The sequence below is a fragment of the Caretta caretta genome, chromosome 21 (assembly GCF_965140235.1).
Source record: "Caretta caretta isolate rCarCar2 chromosome 21, rCarCar1.hap1, whole genome shotgun sequence".
Lineage (NCBI taxonomy): Eukaryota > Metazoa > Chordata > Testudines > Cheloniidae > Caretta > Caretta caretta.
In genome coordinates this window covers 253778-275599 of record NC_134226.1, presented here as the reverse complement: position 1 = coordinate 275599, position 21822 = coordinate 253778, and the positions used below count along the sequence as shown (strand labels likewise).

Below are 21822 nucleotides of genomic sequence, written 5' to 3'. Positions count from 1 at the left end.
AACGGATAAGGAAGCTGCTGGTGATTTTGGGTACGTGTCATCAGTGACCCCTCCCTCCATGAAAGCAACGGCAAACAATCATTTCTCGCCCTTTTTCCTGGATTGCCCACGCATACACCATAGCACTGCAAGCGGGAGCCCACTCCAATCACTGCTGCAGTTGTAAGCATTGTAAACACCTCGCATTTGCCCTTGGAGATTTTGGCATATATATTGGCATTATGTCTTTTGGAACAGAGTTCTGATAGCACGGATTCATCTCCCCATACAGCGATCAGATCCTGTTCCTCCCTTTTGGTCCATGCTGGAGCTCTTTTGAGATTCTGGGACTGTAGGGTCCTCTGTGCTGATGAGCTCACCATGCTGGCCAAACAGGAAATGAAATTAAAAAGCTCCCGGGGCTTTTCCTGGTTACCGGACTAGTGCATCTGACTTGAGAGTGCTGTCCAGAGGGGTCACAATGGAGCACTCTGGGATAGCTCCCAGAGGCCAATACCGTCAAATTGCGTCCACACTACCCCAAATTCGACACAGCAATGTCGATTTTAGCGCTAATCCCCTCGTCAGGGAGGAGTACAAAAATCGATTTTAAGAGCCCTTTAAGTCTACCAAAATGGCTTCGTCTTGCAGGTGCAGAGTTAAATCAACCTAACGCTGCTAAATTCGACCTAAACTCGTAGTGTAGACCAGGGTTTAGTCTCTAAGGTGCAACAAGGACTCCTTGTTGTTTCAGCTGTACAATGAATCCAGTGAAAGGGCCGGGGACTACACTTTATGACTCAGCAAGGCAAAGGCATGTAGGGGCATGCTGCTTATGGACAGAACTCTAAGAGCTTGTCTACACTGGCACCTTTAACGTGCCGCCAGGTGTGTAGGTGCGGCACAGCACTGCGATCGAGCTCTCCAGCACTCTGAGAGAAACACCTCCACAAGGGGCATAGCTGGTGAACTGTCTGTACTGGCACGTTACAGCACTGAAACGAGCAGAATGTATCTCCCAGGAAGCAGCAGTGACACCCAGTGGCCAGTTGGGGTAATGCAGAGAGTATGTCTCCCTAGAGCAATTGTAAGGGTAATGCACAAATTGTGTTTCCCATGGCGCAGCAGTGACACCCAGTGGCCAGTTGGGGTAATGCACAGTGTGTCTACCTTGGAAAAAGAAAAGGAGTGCTTGTGGCACATTAGAGACTAACACATTTATTTGAGCATCAGCTTTCATGAGCTACAGCTTACTTCATCCGATGCAATTTTGGAGCAGCAGTGACTCCCAGTGGCTAACCTGGGTAATGAACAGAGCATGTTTCCCTTGGCACAGCAGTGACACCTGCTGGCCAGCTGGGGTAATGCACAGAGTGTATCTCCCATGACGCAGCAGTGACACCTGATGGCCAGTCAGAATAATACACAAATTGTGTTTCCCATGGAGGCGCAGTGACACCAGGTGGCCAGCTGTGGTAATGCGGCGAGTGGGGGGGGGGAGGGGTCTTCCATGGTGGAGCAGTGTCACCCAGTAGCCAGTTGAGCTAATGCACAGAAGGTCTTTCCCTTGGAACAGCAGTGACACCTAGTGGCCAGTCAGGGTAATGCACAGAGTGTATCTCCCATGAAGCAGCAGTGACACCCGGTGGCCAGCTGAGGTAATGCACAGAAGGTGAGTCCCTTGGAGCAGCAGTGGCTCCCGGTGGCCAGTCAGGGTAATGCACAGGTTGTGTTTCCCATGGAGCAGCAGGTTTCAGAGGAACAGCCGTGTTAGTCTGTATTCGCAAAAAGAAAAGGAGGACTTGTGGCACCTTAGAGACTAACCAATTTATTTGAGCATGAGCTTTCGTGAGCCACAGCTCACTTCATCCCTTGGAGCAGCAGTGACACCCAGTGGCCAGTCAGGGTAATACACAGACTGTATCTCTCATGAAGCCTAGTGACACCCGGTGATCAGTCAGGGTAATGCAGACACTATGTCGCCCTTGGAGCAGCAGTGACACCCAGTGGCCAGTCAGGGTAATGCACAGAGTATATCTCCCATGAAACAGCAGTGACACCCGGTGGTCAGTCAGGGTAATGCAGACACTATGTCGCCCTTGGAGCAGCAGGGGCGCCCGGTGGACAGTCAGGGTAATGCACAGACTGTATCTCCCATGAAGCAGCAGTGACACCCGGTGGCCAACTGGGGTAGTGCACAGAAGGTGAGTCCCTTGGAGCAGCAGTGACACCAGGTGCCCAACCGGGGTAGTGCACAGGTGAGTCCCTTGGAGCAGCAGTGACACCCAGTGGCCAGTCAGAGTAATGCACAGAGTGTATCTCCCATGAAACAGCAGTGACACCCGGTGGTCAGTCAGGGTAATGCAGACACTATGTCACTCTTGGAGCAGCAGTGGCGCCCGGTGGCCAGTCAGGGTAATGCACAGGTTGTGTTTCCCATGGAGCAGCAGTGACTCCAGGTGGCCAGCTGGGGTAATGCACCGATGGGGGGGGGGTCCCATGGAGGAGCAGTGTCATCCAGTTGCCAGTCAGGGTAATGCACAGAGCATGTTTCCCTTGGCATAGCAGTGACACCTGGTGACCAGCTGAGGTAATGCACAGAAGGTCTTTCCCTTGGAGCAGCAGTGACGCCCAGTGGCCAGTCAGGGTAATGCACAGACTATATCTCCCATGAAGTAGCAGTGACACCCGGTGGCCAGTCAGGGTAATGCAGAGAGTATGTCGCCCTTGGAGCAGCAGTGACACCCAGTGACCAGTTGGGGTAATTCAGCATGGCCAGCTGGTGTGGCATCAACCTCTTGCCGTTTGGTGAGAGGGAGAGGAAGGAGGCAGAGAGGTGGGCTAGATAAAAAAATTGAGGGGCTGTGCCCCCCTCATCACCTGGCTCCACCCCTCATGGGGCCCATGCTTCTGCTCCTTAGTTAAAGGCTAGGCTCATCTCCTCTCCCCCGTGGCCAGGGTTTACAGCAATATAACCTTTATTAAAATAAAATAGTAAACAGGATTTAGTCCAAGTCCATATAAATAATCTAAATCTGTCCAAATTTTAGTATTAAATCCGAAATCCTCGTAAATATCCCATCAGAAACCAAAATATGAAACTGAACCCAATGATTAATTTAAAACCCAAACATTAATAAAAACTATTTTGTTTTTAAAAACAAAAATTAACAAATGTCATAAATTATCAAAAAAGAGTGCTACTACAGGATGATAAAATAACAAAATAAATAAGCCCTCCTATTAAAATCACCTATAAAGCAATTGAATAGTTGAATATTGGCCAAATCTGTATAAAAATATGCAGAACTGTGTCAAAACTGATATTGTATGTCAGACATTCCAATCCAGCAAACATCAATTAAAAGCTCCAATTCAACTAAAAAAAAACGAAACCAAACCAATAAACCAAAACAGTCAGCCTTAAACAAACCTGCACGTAAGCTAAATTAAACCTGTACCGACATTGGAACAAGCTATGTAGTTTTCTAATTCGAACTTCTTGTTTCACCCAGGGGGGAAAGCGTTTTTGTAGCCCGAGTAACCGTGCTGTCACTCCAGCATTTCTTTCACTAAATAAGCTTTTTACCAAATATAAATTACCCTTAAAATTGTCTCACAGAAATTCGAATGGTATCTTTGCAATACTAGCCCACGTATGCAAGTATGTCCCCTCAGAGCAGCTCACATTCCTCAACTGCTAACCCAACTGAATAAGTGATATTCTTCTGCTAGAATCCCACACGGTTTATGCATTTATAAACCCTGGGGCCTGAAGCTGATACCCTGGCACACGTCTACCTGGAGTGCGCCAGGTTGCAGCCCCTATTCTGGCTCCTCACGAATATTTTGTTAAGGTTTTGGTTGCACTTTTCCCCTCACCTCCTTATCTATGCACTCCCTGTCCATGGCCCCACTAAGTCGCGGGACCTCCTAGTCAACCTCCTCCTGGCCCTGGCTAAAGTGGCCATCTATAAAACCAGGGTGAGGAGGTTGGCCGATGGAATCTCCTGTGACTGTGGGGCCTATTTCCGATCCTCTGTCCGTTCATGTCTCCGGGCAGAGTTCCATTGGGCAGCGTCCACTGACTCCCTTGATGCCTTTGAGGAGCAGTGGGCGCTGTCCGGGGTCCTCTGCTCGGTGTCCCCGTCCGGTTCCCTTCGTTTGACCCTTTGACCGCACTCCCGTCCCTGTTATTTCATTAGTTGTCCCCCATAATTACTTGGTTTTCCAGGTCCTGTGGACCCCCCACCCCTTAGGCTGGGGGGGGGGGGGATCCTTTAGCAGTGGGCGGGCTTTGCCTGCCCACTTTCTGGGTCCCAATAAGGCCTGAAGCTGATGGGAGAAAGGTAAGTGAGCAGCTGGGAGCTCTGCGACGTCACCTGCTGGAGAGCAGAGGGAATTGACTGAGCGACGGACGAGCTAATTTAAATACCAAGGTTGTTCTCTGGCGGCAGGCTCCACCGAAGGGCAGAGAGAGTTGACTGAGCAAGGCAGTATCTTATTTGCATATTAAAATCTGGCCGTTTGGGGACATTGGGGTAAAACTTGAGTAAATTTTGGCGTTGGGACCCATATTTTTAGTGTGGCTTATTGGGAGCCTGCCTGGGCAGAACTGCGGCTGACTAGGTGTGTGGTCACCCTCACGTGGAAGGCGGTTGCCCGCCGTAGGGAAGGCGCGCCGGGCAGCGGGGCGAGCCGTCGGAGGACTGTTGCACGGGTGGGTGCTTTGGTACGGTTATGGCGGTTTTGAAACTAGATCGCTGCCTCTCGGGGGGCCTTTCAAATGAGCTGTTGACGGAGTGGGCTGAGGCGTGTTATCACGCGCGCTGTCTTGACAGCGGCCCTGGGGAACGAGCAGGGGAGGCGCGAGGCGGTGCCTGGCCTGGAAGGCAGCGTGGGGCCGGTTAGCGCGTGCTGGTGATGGCGAGGAGAGCCGCTACACGACGCGGGCGGGGCGGGGCGCTCGCTGTCTCGCGACTGGGGAAGCGCCGCGCTTCGGGCCTGCCCCGCGTTTTCTGACAGCTGATCTCCCACTGGGCCTAGTGACGTGACGTTTTCTAAAAGAGCTGATCTCCCATTGGGCGTAGTGAGGTGGGGTTTTCTGAAAGCTGATCTCCCATAGGGCCCTCACTAAGTGACGTTTTCAGACACAGCTAATCTCCCATTGGGCCGTCGCCAGGTGACGTTTTCTGAAAGCAATGATGGGCGGAGCCGTCAGGGCCTTGTGCAGTCGGAGCTCAGTGCACGCCCGCGAGAAGCCGCTCGAGGCCGAGCGGCGCTGATTCCGGCTGCCTGGGCGGAGGAGCGGAGACCACAGCAGCGGGCGCTGCCGTCCTGCCGGGCGAAAAGCCGCAGCCCCTGGGGATGTTCGCTGGTCGCGCCCGCTTGCGCGCGCAGGTGTTTTCTGAGAGCCAATGGGCTGTCAGTAGGTGACGTTTTCTGGAGCTGGCAGCCAATGGGCTGTCACTGCCTGGGGGCGGAGATCTCCGCAGGTGCCGCGGCTTAGAAACGTCTCGAAGACGCGGGACAGTTTGGAGTCGCTGAGCGGAAGGCGGGAAATCCCCAGGCTGGGGCGCGAGGATCCTGCGGGCAGCGAGCCAGCCGCAGGTCCGCGGGCGCGGGCCGGACCGGACCGGACCGGACCGGACTCCGTGCGTCGCGGCGGGTGCGTGGGGGGATGTTCGTAGCTGCAGAATCTGTTCCGTGCGTGTGAGCGAAGGCGCTGTACGCGGGCGGCCTGAGGCTTGCGCTGTTGTTGCACGGGGGGAGTGGGGAGCTGGGCTCTGGGTGAGAGCCGTGTCAGGCCTAGGGGGGCGGGGCTCAGAGCTAGAGGTTAGGGTGGGGGTGAGGATGGGGCTGCGGTTTCGGGTTAAGGGGGTTAGGGTTGGGGACCAGGTTATAGGGATCTGGGTTAGCAATTATTGGTTCAGGTTGGGTTCTGGGTGGGGGGTGGGTTAAATCTTGGGGTTTGGGGTTTAGATTTTGGGGGGAGGGTTTGGCCATCAGCAGCATAGAAGTACGGGTGGCAATGGGGTGCCAAGCAATAGCGATTGATAAGTAGGGGGGTTTAGATCGTTTTAGTGTCAGTAGCACCCTAGAGAGGGGGGAAGGGTAATGTTTGCTACAGGGGGCAAAAGTATTGGGGAAGAGGGTTACAGTTGACCCATCATAGTTAAGGCTAAGATTTTTGTCATGGTTATTTTTGATAAAAGTCATGGACATTAAACAAAAATTGATGGAAGCGCTGACCTGTCCCTGACTTTTACTAAAAATAACTGACAAAATGGGGAAGCAGGAGGCATCTACCACTTCTCTCGTGGCTCCTGGGTTCCCCCCATCACCCCTGGCTGTGGCTCCAGAGTCCTCCGTGGCTGCTGGGAGCTGCAGGGTCTGCCCGTGATAGCTGGGAGGTGTGGGGTCCCCCTGTTGCCCATGGTGTCTGGGAATTCCTGGGTTCCTAAGAACATGAGAACGGCCATACTGGATCAGACCAGAGATCCATCTATCCCAATATCTGACAGTGGCCGATGCCAGGTGACCCAGAGGGAATGAACAAAATGGGTAATCATCAGGTGATCCATTCCCTGTCGCTCATTCATAGCTTCTGGCAAACAGGCTAGGGACAGCATCCCTGCCCATCCTGGCTAATAGCCATTGGTGGACCTAGCCTCCATTAATTTATCTAGTTCTTTTTTGAACCCTATTATAGTCTTGGCCTTCACAACATTGCTCAGCTGGGAACTCTGGTGTCCAACTGTGGCGGCTGGGAGCTGCGGAGTCCATCTGCAATGGCATGAGGCTGCGGCTTACCCTGCCGCCCACGGTGACTGGGAACTCCAGGATCTGCCTGCAGTGGTTGGGAGCTGGGGGTTCCCTTTGTTGCCTGCAGTGGCTGAAGGCTGCCTGTGGAGGCTGGGAGCTCTGGTGTCCACCCATGGTGGCAGAGAGCTCTCAGGTCTGCTTGCAGCAGCTGGGAGCTGCAGGGTCCATCTGCGGTGGCAGGGGCCTGTGGGAGCTCCCCCACCACCTATGGCTGCTGGGAGCTCCAGAGTCTGCGAAGCTGTGGGGTCTATTTGTAATTAGGCGGGTCTGTGGGGTCCCCACACCATCAATGGCTGTTTGGAACTCCTGGGTCCACATGCAGCAGCTGGGAGCTGCAGGGTCCATACGCAGTGGTGTGGACCTGTGAGGGCTGTCCTGCCGCCCATGGCGCTGGGAGCTCCAGGGTCTGCCTGTGGGAGCTGTGGGGTTCCCCTGCAGTGGCTGGGAGCTGTGGGGCCCTCCCCCCGCCCACAATGGCTGGGCGCTCCTGGGTCCCTCTGCCACATGTGGCAAATGGGAGTTCTGGGGTCCACCTGTGGTGGCTGGGAGCTACAGGGTCCATCTGCAATGGCACGGGGCTGTGGAACTCCAGAGTCTGCCTGCAGCGGCTGGGAGCTGCAGGGTTCTGCTGCCTGCAGCGGCTGTGGCAGCTGGAAGCTGTGCCCCCCTACATTTGGGGTCCCTCTGTCACATGCAGCAGCTGGGAGCTACAGGGGTGCATCTAAAATGGCATGGGTCTATGGGGTCCTCCTGTCACCTGTGGCTGCTGGGAATTCCAGGTTCTTCCCATGGTGGCTGGGACCTATAGGGTCCCCCACCTGCCTGCAGCGACTGGGGGCTGCCTGTGGCAGCTGGGAGCTCCAGGGTCCCCCTCTCACATATGGTGCCTGGGAGCTCTGGGGTCTGCCCACTGCAGCTGGGAGTTCTGGGGGGCCCCCGCTGCTCACAGTAGCTGGGAGCTGTGCAGTCCATCTGTTGTGGCATGGGCCTGGGGGAGCTCTCCTGCCACCCATGGCTGCTGGGAGCTGTAGGGGACCCCTGCTGCCAGTGGTGGCTGATAACTACGGGGCCCCCACTGGCTGACAGTTCCAGTGTTGCTGCCCCAGGGCTGAGGTGGAAAATGTCACTGAGATCTCTGGAAGTCACGAATTCTTTGATTCTGTGACCTCCGCGATATAATCTTAGCTTTAATCATTGTTGACTCTCTCTCTTAATATAGGTCTGCTCTAGCGCAGATGAGACAGAGAAGACAGAAGCTCACACCCTGGCACAGGTTTGGGCAGTGATGGCTGTTGGCTTATTCGCTGTGCTTGCGGAGAACTTGTCCAGGCCAGTAGAGCAGCCCAGCCAGATGAGGACCTGAGCAGCCTGGACATCCCACTCGGCGGGAGCTGAGGAGCCCAAGAGTTCTGTCTGGTGATGGAGGAGGAGCAGCTGTGTATTTTGCTGAAATGATGTCTCTCTATCAAGTGTCTGAGTAGCAAGGTGCCTCCCTGAGAGCAGAGAGCTGCTTCTTCTTTGCAAGGGATGGGTCCTGGGGAGGTTGGAGCCCTGCATTTGGCTGCTAATGGGCTAGGAGCATCACCCTGCTCCCCAAGATTGAATGTGAAGAAGGAAAACCTGCATGCAACTAGGGACACTCTGTCATTCCTGGTCTGTCCTTCCAAGTCACTGGTGTGAGTCACTGGACAAAATATCGAGTACAGCCAAAGAAAACCATCTTCTGTTCCTTCAGAGGACCTGAGCATCCTGGCCAGGCATGGGATGGGATAGGGGTAGGGAGAGACCTGCAGGACTGTTGTCCCTTACCAGGGCTGATCACTTCAAGCGCTGGCTAGGCTGGTGGGGACTAGGGAAGGGGGCTCCAGGAAGCAGAAACCAGTGACCCGACTGCCCATGTCTGTCCTCCATGCCCCAGTGCTGGCCTGCGTTCTCTTTTCAGTTCCTAATGGCGTTGGGCAGATGAGAGAATGGCCAACCTGGAGGAGAGACCAGGAGAAGGAGCAGCCACTCTGAGACCATTCAGCGGAATGGAAACCAGACGGTGAGCTGTGGAGTAGGTGCAAATAGAAATTTACTTAAGGTAAGTATTGAAAGAGCGCTGTAAACGCTCTTGTCTATGGAGAGAAACGTGTTATGTTAGCATAGGGTGGGTCCATGAGAAAAAAGTCCTTGAATCTAACTGGGGCACATGAAGGTTGGTGGAGTCCCGGTTTCCCACTAAGGGAGTTGTCAGGGCCCCGGGAAGGGAAAGTATTAGTTTTTCCTGAATTATGGTTATCTTCCAGGAAGGTAAATTGCCTGTAACCAAGAGGCTCAGGCCTCAACTCTCTTCCTTCCACATCACTGGGTGTGAATAACTGGTCACTGCACTCTGCTCCTTTTCTGTACTGACTAGCTTCCTTCAGAAGACGTGAGCATTCTGGTTAGGTACAGACCTCTTTGGGATAAAGGCAAGGGGAAGGGACAGTAGTCTGCTGTGCAGTGTGATTGCTTTGGGTGCAAGAGCAGCCAGGTGCCTCTTCAGTTAGCCATTACTGTCTTGAGGAGTGTAGGAAAAATCCCTCTGGAATAGCAAGAGCCAGAGATAAATACCATTGCTGTCTCTGCCACTAAGTTTTTCTTGGGTTGTGTTTTCTGCAAGGGAACACTTGTGGAGGATTAGTTCAGCTCCGTCCTGAGGTAGAGAGCAAAACTAGCCTGGCCTCAAGACAGATGCCAGGCAAGACCAGCGGGGAGCAAAGCAGCTGTTCTTGTCACTAAGATAAGTGTTTGTCTCCTAATGGCTGTGGTGACAGCCCTGATGATTTTAGAGAGTACTTCCCTTTGGCTGGGGCTAATTTCCAATAAAAGGTTCCCAACTAGCTCTGGGGGCAGGTGGAGGATTTCTCCATCTTGAGAGCTGCTGATCTTCCTTGGCAAATTCTAATGTGTATTTCTAGTGCAGCTCCCCACTGGGCCCTGATACCTCATGGGAGGAGTTGTCTTCTCTTGCCTGTGTTTCTAGATTGTGGTGACCTGGGCACTGCTTGGTGCAGCTGGATGTGTGTTGTGTGATTGATCAGTAGGGTGTTTTTTGGTTTTTTTGGTAACTTGTTTGCTTTTGCAATGACCCTAGTCAGGCCTAAAAATTTGTTCCCTAGAGTTACCCAGGCTTCTCCCATCCCATCCCTGTTGCAGCAGCCTAGTCCCCAGTAGGAAAAATTAGCTTAATGAATACTTGACTTTAAGTGAATTTTGTGTGTAGAACCTCTAGAGTTACGAACAACAGAGTTACATACCGACACGTCAAACACACACCTCATTTGGAACAGGAAATATGTAATCAGCAGCAGCAGAGATTATTTAAAAAAAAAAGCAAATAGAGTACAGTAGTGTATTAAACGTAAATGATTTTAAAAAAAGGGAAAGCTTTAAAAAAAGATTTGAAAAGGTAAGGAAACTGTTTCTGTGCTTGTTTTCGTTTAAACTAAGATGGTTAAAAGCAGCATTTTTCTTCTGCATAGTAAAGTTTTAAAGTTGTATTCAATCTATGTTCAGTCGAAAGAACAGCCATAACATTTTGTTCAGAGTTATTCCTGGGGTATTTGTAACGCTGAGGTTCTACTGTAATTGCTGGGGATGGGTCTATGCCTGCAAATGTTCAAAGGATATGCATCTAATGTTACGCACGTGCATAAGTGTCTGCAGGATATGGGCCAGTCCCTCCATGGACTCAGTTACATAAAGGACAGACCTTTGCTTCAGAGTTCGACTTTCTCTTCAAGCTCATTTTTAAAAACTCCAGTTTATAAAGACTGCAGTATAAACAAGTTTTCCCGTGAAATGTTACTAAATTAGTGTTTGATGCTTTTAAGAGTAGCAAGAGCAGTCGCCTTGAAAGTGTGCGGAGTGACATTCACTGCCCCAATGCGCGGTCATTATATAACGTCAGTCAGGCTACGTGAGCTGCTCCGGAGGGTTTTTCATGCAGAAATTGAACGGAAAGAAGATATAATCCTCCGCATTTTACAAATGGGGAAACAAACACATCACAGTTGCAGGCTTTCTCCAGGGAGTAACGATGTAGTTGTGTTTGTAGGTGTTCAAAAAACTCAAAACCAAAAAAAGTTTGCATTGGTGGACTATAGAGTCTAGCCACTCCTTATTCACTTCCTCCATGCTATTCATGATTGTATAGACCTCTCTCATATCACCCTTAGTCATCTCTTTTCTAAATTGAACAGTGCCAGTATTTTTAATCTCTCCTCCTATGGAAGTTTTTTCATACCCATAATCATTGCTGTTGCCCTTCTCTGCACCTTTTCCAATTCTAATACATCTGTTTTTGAGATAGGGCGACCAAAACTGCCCGCAGTAATCAGTGTGTGGGTGTACCATGGATTCATATAATCGCATTATGATATTTTCTGTCTTGATTTCTTTACTAATGGTTCCTAACCTTCTGTTAGATCACTGTGCAGTGGCAGTCCAAAAAGTACATGAGGGCCTTCCGTTACATACCACAGTTAGTAGTTATGCAATTTTGTATACGAGTTCCTTCAGAACTCTTGGGTGAATACCCTCACATCCTGGTGACTTATTACTATTTAATCAATTTGTTCCAAAACATCCTCTATTGACACCTCAGTCTGGGATAGTTGTTCAGATTTGTCACCTAGCAGGAATGGCTCAGATGAGGGAATCACATCCTCTGCAGTGAAGACCAATGCAAATAATTCAATTAGCTTCTCTGCAATGGTCTTGTCTTCCTGGAGTGCTCCTTTAGCACCTTGATCATCCAGTAGCCCCGCTGATTGTTTGTCAGGCTTCCTGCTTCTGATGTACTTAAAATAATTTTGCAGTTAGTTTTTTCTGTCTTTTGCAAGTTGCTTTTCAAATTCTTTTTTGGCCTAGCCAACTCTACTTTTGTATAGTCAGCTCTATAAGAGATCTATATATTATCACAGAGAGGGACTCTCCCACTATGCCCCATCATAGCAGTTCTTGCTCACAACCGATCAACTTTTGGAAAGAGACTTAACTATCTTGAAAAAGTTGACAGCGAAGAGTTACAAAGGGACCTCAGAAAACTGGGTGACTGGGCAACAAAATGACAGATAAAGTTCAGTGTTGATTAGCTGTTCCCATGCAAGAAAAAAATCTTGGAGTCATAGTGGATAGTTCCTTGCAAACAGCTGTTCAATGTGCAGCAGCACAGAAAAGCCAACAGAATGTTAGGAGCTATTAGGAAAGGGAAAAATAATGAAACAGAAAATACCATAAGGCCACTATGTAAATCTTTGATATGCCCATACCTTGAATACTGCATACAGTTCTAGTTACCCCATCTCACAAAAGATATATTAGCATTGGAAAAGGTGCAGAGAAGGGCGTCGACCAGAACAATTGGAACCACTTCCATAGGAGGAAAGATTAAAAAGACTGGGACTGGTCAGCTTTGAAAAGAGACGATTAAGGGGGATTATGACAGAGGTCCATGAAATCAGCAATGGTGGGGAGAAAGTGAATAAGGAAGTGTTCTTTACCCCTCTCGTAACATAAGTACCAGGGGGCCACCCAATGAAATTAATAGGCAGCAGGTTTAAATGAAGCTAAAGGAAGTACTTCTTCACACAACACAGTCAACCAGGGGATGTTGTGAAGGCCGAAAGTATAACTGGGTTCAAAAAGAATTAGGTAAGTTCCTGGAGAATAGGTCTATCAACGGCTCTCAGACAAGATGGTCAGAGATGCAACCTCATGCTTTGGAGTGTCCCTAAACCTTCAACTGCCAGAAGCGTCTGGCACTGGCCACTATGATAGACAGGAATACTGGACTAGACGGACCATTGGTATGACCCAGTATGGGTGTGTGTGTTTGTCTAATCCCCCTGAAACTCCCCCCTACTGCCCAGGTGTAGGTGTCTGCATCCTTCCCCAAAACCCCTCCCAGACACTGAACCCCCAAATGCTTGTACACCTGGTGCCTGCCCCTACTCCTCATGGCGACCCAAGGCAGAGAAAGCGGACATCATGTGGAGAGCCTTCAACAGAACCAAGTACTGGCTAATGACCCCGCAGGCTCCCATGCTCAGTTGCATGCACCCTCTTCACCTGCGTCCCCTCAGTGTCCCGTGGGGCTGAGCAGGATCTATCTGCTCATGGGCATGGTCTCTGCCGTACTGGGAAGAATGTGTATTGCCTGCCAGGCTCAGTGGGCCGCTCCTCCCACCCCCCATCTTTGTAGAGAGTTTGGGCTTAGGAGAAGTGCTGCTGGGACTAGTGCTGCCCAGACCTATATTATCACCCCCAGCTCCATTACTGCAGCACCCAAAAGCCTCGCTCAGGGTCCAAGTCTCATTGTGCTGAGCATTGCATGGACAATCAGAGACAGAGGGATGCATATGGAGACGAGTGTGTAAGGAATGTGGATGGAGGGATGTATATAACATACAGGGGGTTGGACTGAAGGGTTGGACAGAGGGCTGAAGGGATGGATGGTGATGTCACAGGCTGCTAGTTTGGTGGATTCAGCTCATGGCTGCTGGTTCTGTCACCTCTGGGCCCCTGTTTCCTGCAACATCCACCCAGCAGAACCTGGTCTTGCAGCGCTACACGTGTGCTACATGCAGTGCTCAACCTGCTGCTCAGGGATGTACAAGCATGCGGTTTCCCAGCTGCTGAACCGCCTGCTCCAAAGCCTGCTGCAGGTCTCACCTTCCTTGGGCAGCAAGACCCTGGCCAGGGTGGTCCCTCAAACCTCCTCACATCATGTACACAGAGCAGCCTACGAAGCACAGAGACACCCTGGTGTCTTAGGACTGGGAAATGTGCCACCATCTTCTCTGTAGCACCATGGCACTGTTACACCATAGTGACTACCTGCAGGGCACAAAACTGTCTCAATGGGGTGGGCAAAGCTGGGACGGGGCTGTAGCATCACAAACTGCTCAATGTCCCAATTTCCTACTACTAGGAGTTACTGACATCTAGATTTTTGGGAGGGGAAGGCGGGGGCTGTTCTGCCACATTTGCTACACCACAATTTCCCATCACTGGGTCCAGGGGTGGGAGTTGTTGGAGTTTTGACTTCCGTGAAATCTTTATTTTAAATTGGGACACTCATAAAATGAGATTTTTCTGCCTGCCACGGACACTGCACCCCTGGAAGGGGACAGTGCAGGGAACAGGCCTATGGCTGACAGACCCTCGGGCTGGGCACAGTCATCGTGGGCCCCTCTCCCCAGGAAGACCCGCGCTCCTGGACTCACCGTGGCTGCATGTGGGGGAGGTCATGATGCCTTCGACTCCAGACACCTTCAAAGCCACTAGGGGGCTCATTGAGATAGCAGCGCCCAGGTCTCCAACTACGAGGACTCAACTCCCTCGAGGCACGGCACCATACGGGGCAAGCTGACCGTGTTCGGCCTGTCTGCCCCCCAACCAGGATCTCCGCGCCGCTCGGAGTCCTGGCATCACACCTGTGCCCTGCGCTAGTCCGACTCGTGGCATTGGTCTCGCAGCCCCGACCCTCGGAGCCACTCCCACTCGAAGTGTTCGTCGGCGGATAAGTCATGGTCCCACTCTGTGACCTCGCGGCGCTCTCAGCATGGGCCTCAGCCTGCACCTTCCAGGCATTGCCCGACGGACCGACACCACTCTACATAACGGCACTGCACCCCATCCTGGCACCGCTCTACCTCGCGGCACTGCTCCCCAACACAGCACCATTCCCGCTCATGACACCGCTTCCACTCCTGGCACATGCTTCGACACTGTCCTCAATTGCAGCACTGCTCTACATCGAGGCACCAGTCCTTATCCCGGCGCCGCTACACGTTGCAGCACCGCTCTACTTCACGCACCACAGTCTCTCCCCACAGCGACACCATCCTGCACCGCGGTACAGATAAACGTCGAGACCCCGCTACCGTTCACAGCACCCATCCCGTCTGTCGGAGGACGATGCCTCCCTTGTGCAGTCCCGCACTGCCACCCCCCCCCCCCCCCCGGGCCGTTCCTCTTGATCGCCCTCAATCAGGCAGGGCATCGGGGATGTCTGAGGCACCCAGATCAAGGCTGTGGAGCCTAAGGCAGGACGTATCAGCACCCCAGTGGCAATTCTGGACCCCTTGGGCATACCATCAGGCCCAGGGTGCCCCTCCTGGCGTTCTTCCGCCTTCCCATTCAGGATCTTGCCTCCCAGAGGCAACTCTCAGCCCCAGGACCCACCACAAAACCTGGACCCAGCCCCACATCCGCCTGTGGAGGCTACACCCAGTGCTCATGAGGACCTGGTCCCTGAGGATCAAGAGGCAGCCACGGAACCGATCCGTTACACCACAGGTGCAAGGCCTCTGCCACCTCCCCCTGCAAGGGCCCACACACAGAAATCCGCTCCCTTTAAATGGCCTCTCACTGCTCTCAGAGGGCTCTGACTAACCAAGCACATAATACATAATTTCAGGGAAGCAGACAAGTCCCATCAGCTCTAGATTGCATCCACTAGACTAGAGACAGCAACAACAACAAGTCACTTCCTTCCACCCCCCTCCGCCTGTAAGTCTATAGCTAACATGACCCATCTAGGCACAGAGCTATTGACACTCAAGTCTGCATCCCCACAGCTTTCTACACCTGCCTATATCCAATGGAGATAGTAGAAGGGTCTTTGGCTGATAATTGTCTGAGAGTGTCCCCCTCCTCCCCATGACTAAATGTGAAGGAGGGTGACCTGTGTGCAAGTAGAGATGCTCTGTAGTTTCTGGTCTGTCCTTCCATGTCATTTGGTGTGAGTCACTGAAGAACACATTGTTCGCCAGTTCAGTACTCAGTCATTCCTTTCTTCAGAGAACCAGAGCATCCTGGCAGGCATGGGTGTCGTCGGCTGAGGGTGTGGAGAGACCTGGGTGGCTATAGTTCCTTATGAGAGATGAGCATTTTAGGCCCTGGGTAGGCTGGAGAGGTATAGAGAAGGGGGTCCAGTGAGCAGAGCCAGGTGATGTGTGTGTCTGTCTGTCTAAGGCAAGCACTGGTGAATGGAAGACTAACTTACAAGTGTGTTCTCTCTCTCTCTTTTCAGTTCCTATTGATTTTGGGTAGATGAGAGAATGACCAACCTGTGGCTGAGACCATCCAGGGAGATGGAAACCAGACAGTGATCTACGGAGGAAGAGCAAATAAAAATCTGCTTAAGTTAAGTATTGAGGGAGGGCTCCAAAAACTCTTGTCAGCATGGGGTGGGTCCCTGAGAAAAGGCCTTTGCATCTCTCTGGGACATGATATGCTTGGGGGAGCCCTTTGTGCCCTCTCAAGGAGTTGTCCAGTGCTATGAAGTCTTCCTAAAGTACGGTAACTTTATGGAGAGCAACATCCCTGTAACCAGAGATACTCAGTCCTCAATTCTGTTCCTTCTACATCACTGGGTGAGCTTCCCTGGTCACACCCTACCAACTCTGGCTTGCTTCAGAGGACGTGAGTGGGGGAGCCCCGAGGGTAGCCCTTGGCATGTGTTTCTGACCACCAGGGTGCACCACCCAGGGCAGGTGGAGGGTCCAGGGCTCAGCACAGCATCCTGGACTGATGTGCTCTGGCAGAGTGGGTTCTGCTCCCTGAGGGCTGTGCTGGCCCCACAGCCAGGTCCTGGGCGGCTCTTATGGGCTGTGAGCAGTCAAAGGGCAGGAGGGAGCTGAGGAGCAGCCGCAGCACCAGGTCCCAAGCAGCAGGAGGACAAGATGGGGAAGCTCTGCAGCTGTGTGCACCATGACATAAGCTAATGCAGCAGCCGCCTCACCTGCCCGACTCTAGTTTCTGGCCTCTGACATGGCCAGGGCCTTGGAGGGGGCAGGGCCGGATCTAGGTTTTTTGCCACCCCAAGCAAAAAATTTGCTGCTCCAAGAGTGCAACTGCCCAAGCAAAAAAAAAGGGGGGGGGGTGCCACCCACAATGCCACCCCTGGAATTGTGCCGCCCCAAGCTAGAGCCGGTCCTGGAACAGGGGCTGGCACTTCACTGTGGAGGAGCAAGGGGTGGAGCCATAGGGAGGGGCAGAGTCTCATGGCAAGTGGGGTTGCAGCTGCCACAATTTTCTGTCTATTCCCCCCCACCCTCCCCAACCACCACCGGAAGAGGTTGGCGCTGCTGGGGATGTTACTGTTCTTCTCTGACAAACACTCTGTGCATTATCCTGACTGGCCACTGGGTGTCACTGCTGCTCCATGGAAGAGACACTCCATGGATTACCTCTGACTGGCCTCTGGTGTCATTGCTGCTCCAAGGCAGATGCACTCTGTGCAATATCCTCACTGGTCACCCACCGGGTGTGTCTGCTGCTCCAGGGCAGATTCATTCTATGATTTACCCTGACTGACCACCAACTGTCATAGCTGATCCTGGGGAAACAGTCTGGTCATTATCCTGACTGGCCACTGGGTGTCACTGCCGCTCCAGGGGACACCGGTGCATTACCCTGACTGGCCTCTAAGATAAATGTGTGGTAAAGGCTGAGTACAGACTCCGGCTTCCCTCTAGCTGCAGCTTAGTTTCTAATAAAAGGTTTTCTGCTCATTCTGAGTGCAGGGGGAGAATTTCTCCATCTTCATAGAATATTAGGGTTGGAAGAGACCTCAGGAGGTCATCCAGTCCAATCCCCTGCTCAAAGCAGGACCAACCCCAACTAAATCATCCCAGCCAAGGCTTTGTCAAGCCGGGCCTTAAAAACCTCTAAGGATGGAGATTCTACCACCTCCCTAGGTAACCCATGCCAGTGTTTCACCACCCTCCTAGTGAAAAAGCTTTTCCTAATATCCAACCTAAACGTCCCTGTCATAAATATAAAAGGAAGGGTAAACACCTTTAAAATCCCTCCTGGCCAGAGGAAAAACCCTTTCACCTGTAAAGGGTTAAGAAGCTAAGATAACCTCGCTGGCACCTGACCAAAATGATGAATGAGGAGACAAGATAATTTCAAAAGCTGGAGGGAGGGAAAAACAAAGTCTCTCTCTCTCTCTCTCTCTCTGATGCTTTTGCCAGGAACAGAACAAGAATGAAGTCTTAGAACTTAGTAAGTAATCTAGCCAGAGATGCGTTAGATTTTGTTTTCTTTAAATGGCTGAGAAAATAAGCTGTGCTGAATGGAATGTAGATTCCTGTCTTTGTCTTTTTGTAATTTAAGGTTTATACTAGAGGGATTCTCTATGTTTTGAATCTGATTACCCTGTAGGGTATTTACCATCCTGATTTTACAGAGGTGATTCTTTTTACTTCTATTAAAATTCTTCTTTTAAGAACCTGATTGTTTTTTTCATTGTTCTTGAGATCCAAGGATTTGGGTCTGTGTTCACCTATGCAAATTGGTGAGGATTTTTATCAAGCCTTCCCCAGGAAAGGGGGTGTAGTGCTTGGGGGGATATTTGGGGGGGTGGGGGGAGAATGTCTCCAAGTGGGCACTTCCCCTGTTTTTTGTGTTACACTTTGGTGGTGGCAGCTTTTAACCTAAGCTGGTAAGAATAAGCTTAGGGCGTCTTTCGTGCAGGTCCCCACTTCTGTACCCTAGAGTTCAGAGTGGGGAAGGAACCTTGACACCTCCGAAGACACCATTGCAGAGATCCTGTGGGACACAGCCCAAATCGACTCCTTCCTGCTCACCCCCTAGCAAAAGATCAACACCCTCAATACCTTCCTAATCACCCGCATCTCCTTTGGCCTCAGGGGACTGGCCATAACCAAGGTGCCCCTGAACAAAGCTGACAGCACCATCAGGTAGCTGGTGAGGAAATGGCTCTACCTTCCCCAGAGGGCCATGTGACGGAGCAGGAAGGATTGACCTGGGGATGTTGCAGGGGAGTTTTACTGGGACTGTCTACATTGGGGATGGGATAGCAGGGGGTGGCTTCACTTGAGGGATAATACAGGAGCCTGTAACCTGAGCCAGGAGGGGGTTGGGGCCAGGTGACACCTTTGCCCAGGAAACGACCAAGGCTGGAAGAGGAGCCGGGGGGGAGGCTGGGTGAGACTGCTGGAGGGGGTTTCAGTTTGGAGCAGTCTGGGGAAATGGAGGGAGCCTCAAGGCTGGGGTCTAAGCTCCCTTCCCCCCAGAGGGACCTGACTGAGGGGGGCCTGTTTGTACCTATAAGCTTTGTTTGGAACTGTGTTCCTGCCATCTAATAAACCTTCCGTTTTACTGACTGGCTGAGAGTCACGGGGAACTGCAGGAAGAGGGGGGTGCAGGGCCCTGACTCCCCAACACTCTGTGACAGGCCAGCACCAACATCATCTACATTTCCCACATGAAGGGCAGCACCAATGTACCTCGGATGGGCAACCTTCTGCCTCCTGATGTGCCCGAACCCGACAGTGAGGAGCATCATGGAGGAAGTCATACAGGACGTGGTCAGGAAACGCATCATCAGGGCCCCCTATGAGCAGGACGTTGCCATTTACCTCAGCGGCTCCCTGGAGGCTGAGTTCAGGAGGGCGGGGGGGACCTGTCCTCTCTCTGGTCCCACGCCCGCAATGCCTCAAGATGCCTAGAAAAGAGGATCGGCTGCCACTGGAAGTGGTGCGAGGAGCACTGGGAGCTGGGAATATTGGTGCCACTCCTAAAGACCCTGGACCACACCATTGTCACCCCGACCGCCAGAATGATGCTGGAAAAGACCCTGAAAGATGCCATCCGCTGCCACTATGCCGAAAACCTCAAGTGGAAGCTGGACCAGGGCAAGGTGTTGGAGGTGTCCAGCAAGTGGGACATCAGCAACCACTTCCTCCCCGGGGGCAGCTTCACCAGGTTCGCTGACTGGCTCTTGGTCCACTGGGCCTGACTCAACTGCGTTCCCCTCAACGGAACCATCCGCCACGGCAACCGGGACAAGCACTGCAGGAAGTGCGGCTACGTCAACGAGACCCTGTCCCACATTTTGTGTGGATGCAAATACTGCTCCAGAGCCTGGCTGCACCGCCACATCACCATCGAGAACTGGCTGGTGAAAGCCATCCCGCCACCCCTGGGAAGATCACTGTCAACTCTGCCATCCCCGGAACGGGCAGCTGACTGCGATCCGACATCGTTGTGACCGACGCAGAAAAGAAGAAGGTCCTCATGGTAGACGTCACGGTGCCATTTGAAAACAGGTCACCGGCCTTCCACGAGGCCTGAGCAAAGAAGGCGCTGAAGTACACCCCACTGGCCGACAGTCTGAGAGCCCGGGGCTATGAGGTCCAGATCCAAGCCCTGATTGTGGGAGCCCTGGGCACATGGGACCCCCACAACAAGCCAGTACTGAGAGCATGCGGAGTCGGTTGACGCTACTTCTGGCTCATGAGATGGCTCATGGTGTCCGACACAATCAGGTGGTCCCGTGACGTTTACACGGAACATCACAGGACACCGCCAGTACCAGGTCGAGTAACCAAGACCACTGACTAGGGAAATAACCACTTCCTTCTGTGATGAACCGAGGGACACACCCCGCCCATGTACTTATTCTCTACACCACTACTGACTTGGACTCTTAATACATTCCATGGGTGGCGCACCTGAGCCTACTAATCCATTGACGTTTTAAAAACTCCTGCACCCCAATCTGGATCTGTGCTGGTTATGTGATACGTATGTACCTCGTGAACCTTGTAACCGATACTTGCAATCCCCTATAACCCAAACCTGACACCAGATGTACAGTATCTTCCCTCTGAACTTGTGTAAATTTGATTTTAAACATTAACTTTAATAAAATTTTTATATCTTGACTTTAGCAAAGCTTTTGATACGATCTCCCACAGTATTCTTGCCAGCAAGTTAAAGTATGGATTAGATGACTGGATTATAAGGTGGATAGAAAGCAGGCTCAATGGGTGGTGATCAACGGCTCGATGTGTAGTTGGCAGCTGGTATCAAGTGGAGTGCCCCAGGTGTCGGTTTTGTTCAACATCTTTATCAATGATCTGGATGATGGGATTAAATGCACCCTCAGCAAGTTCGCAGATGATGCTAAGCTGGGGGAGAGGTAGATATGCTGAAGGGTAGGGATAGGGTTCAGAGTGACCTAAACAAATTGGAGGATTGGGCCAAAAGAAATCTGATGAGGTTCAACAAGGACAAGTGCAGAGTCCTGTACTTAGGAAGGAAGAATCCTGTGCACCACTACAGGCTGGGGACAGACTGACTAAGCAGCAGTTCTGCGGAAAAGGACCTGAGGATTGCTAGTGGATGAGAACCTGGATGAGAGTCAGCAGCGAAGAAGACCAACAGCACATTGGGCTGTATTAGTAAGAGTACTGCCAGCAGATAGAGGGAAGTGATTATTCCCCTCTATTCGGCACTGGTGAGGTCACACCTGGAGTACTGCATCCAGTTTTGGTCCCCCTACTACAGAAGGGATGTGGACGAATTGGAGAGAGTCCAGCGGAGAGCTGGGGCACATAACTTATGGAGGAAAGGCTGAGGGAACGGAGGTTATTTAGTTTGAAGAAGAGAAGAGTGAGGGGGGATTTGATGGCAGCCTTCAACTACCTTAAGGGGGGTTCCAAAGAGGATGGAGCTAGGCTGTTCTCAGTGGTGGCAGATGACAGAACAAGAAGCAGTTGTCTCAAGTTGCAGTGGGGAAGTGTCAAGGTTCCTTCCCCACTCTCAACTCTAGGGTACAGATGTGGGGACCGGCATGAAAAACCCCCCAAGCTTATTTTTACCAGCTTAGGTTAAAACTTCTCCAAGGTGCAAACTGTTTTACCTTTTGCCCTTGGACTTTATCGCTGCCGCCACCACCAAGCGTCTAACAGATATATAACAGGGAAAGAGCCCGCTTGGAAACGTCTTTCCCCCCAAAATCCTCCCCAAACCCTACACCCCCTTTCCTGGGGAAGGCTTGATAAAAATCCTCACCAATTTGCATAGGTGAACACAGACCCACATCCTTGGATCTCAAGAACAATGAAAAAAGCAATCAGGTTCTTAAAAGAAGAATTTTAATAGAAGAAAAAGTAAAAAGAATCACCTCTGTAAAATCAGGATGGTAAATACCTTACAGGGTAATCAGAT

The 21822-nt window shown here is 51.7% G+C and overlaps 1 long non-coding RNA gene across 1 annotated transcript; it reads left to right on the top strand.

The window, feature by feature from the left end:
- Positions 1 to 5225: 5225 nt before the first annotated feature.
- Positions 5226 to 18028, top strand: LOC125625218 (uncharacterized). The gene is made up of 3 exons (XR_007353495.2): positions 5226 to 5647; positions 8024 to 8887; positions 15869 to 18028. It is a non-coding gene; the product is annotated as an uncharacterized LOC125625218 (long non-coding RNA).
- Positions 18029 to 21822: the final 3794 nt, after the last annotated feature.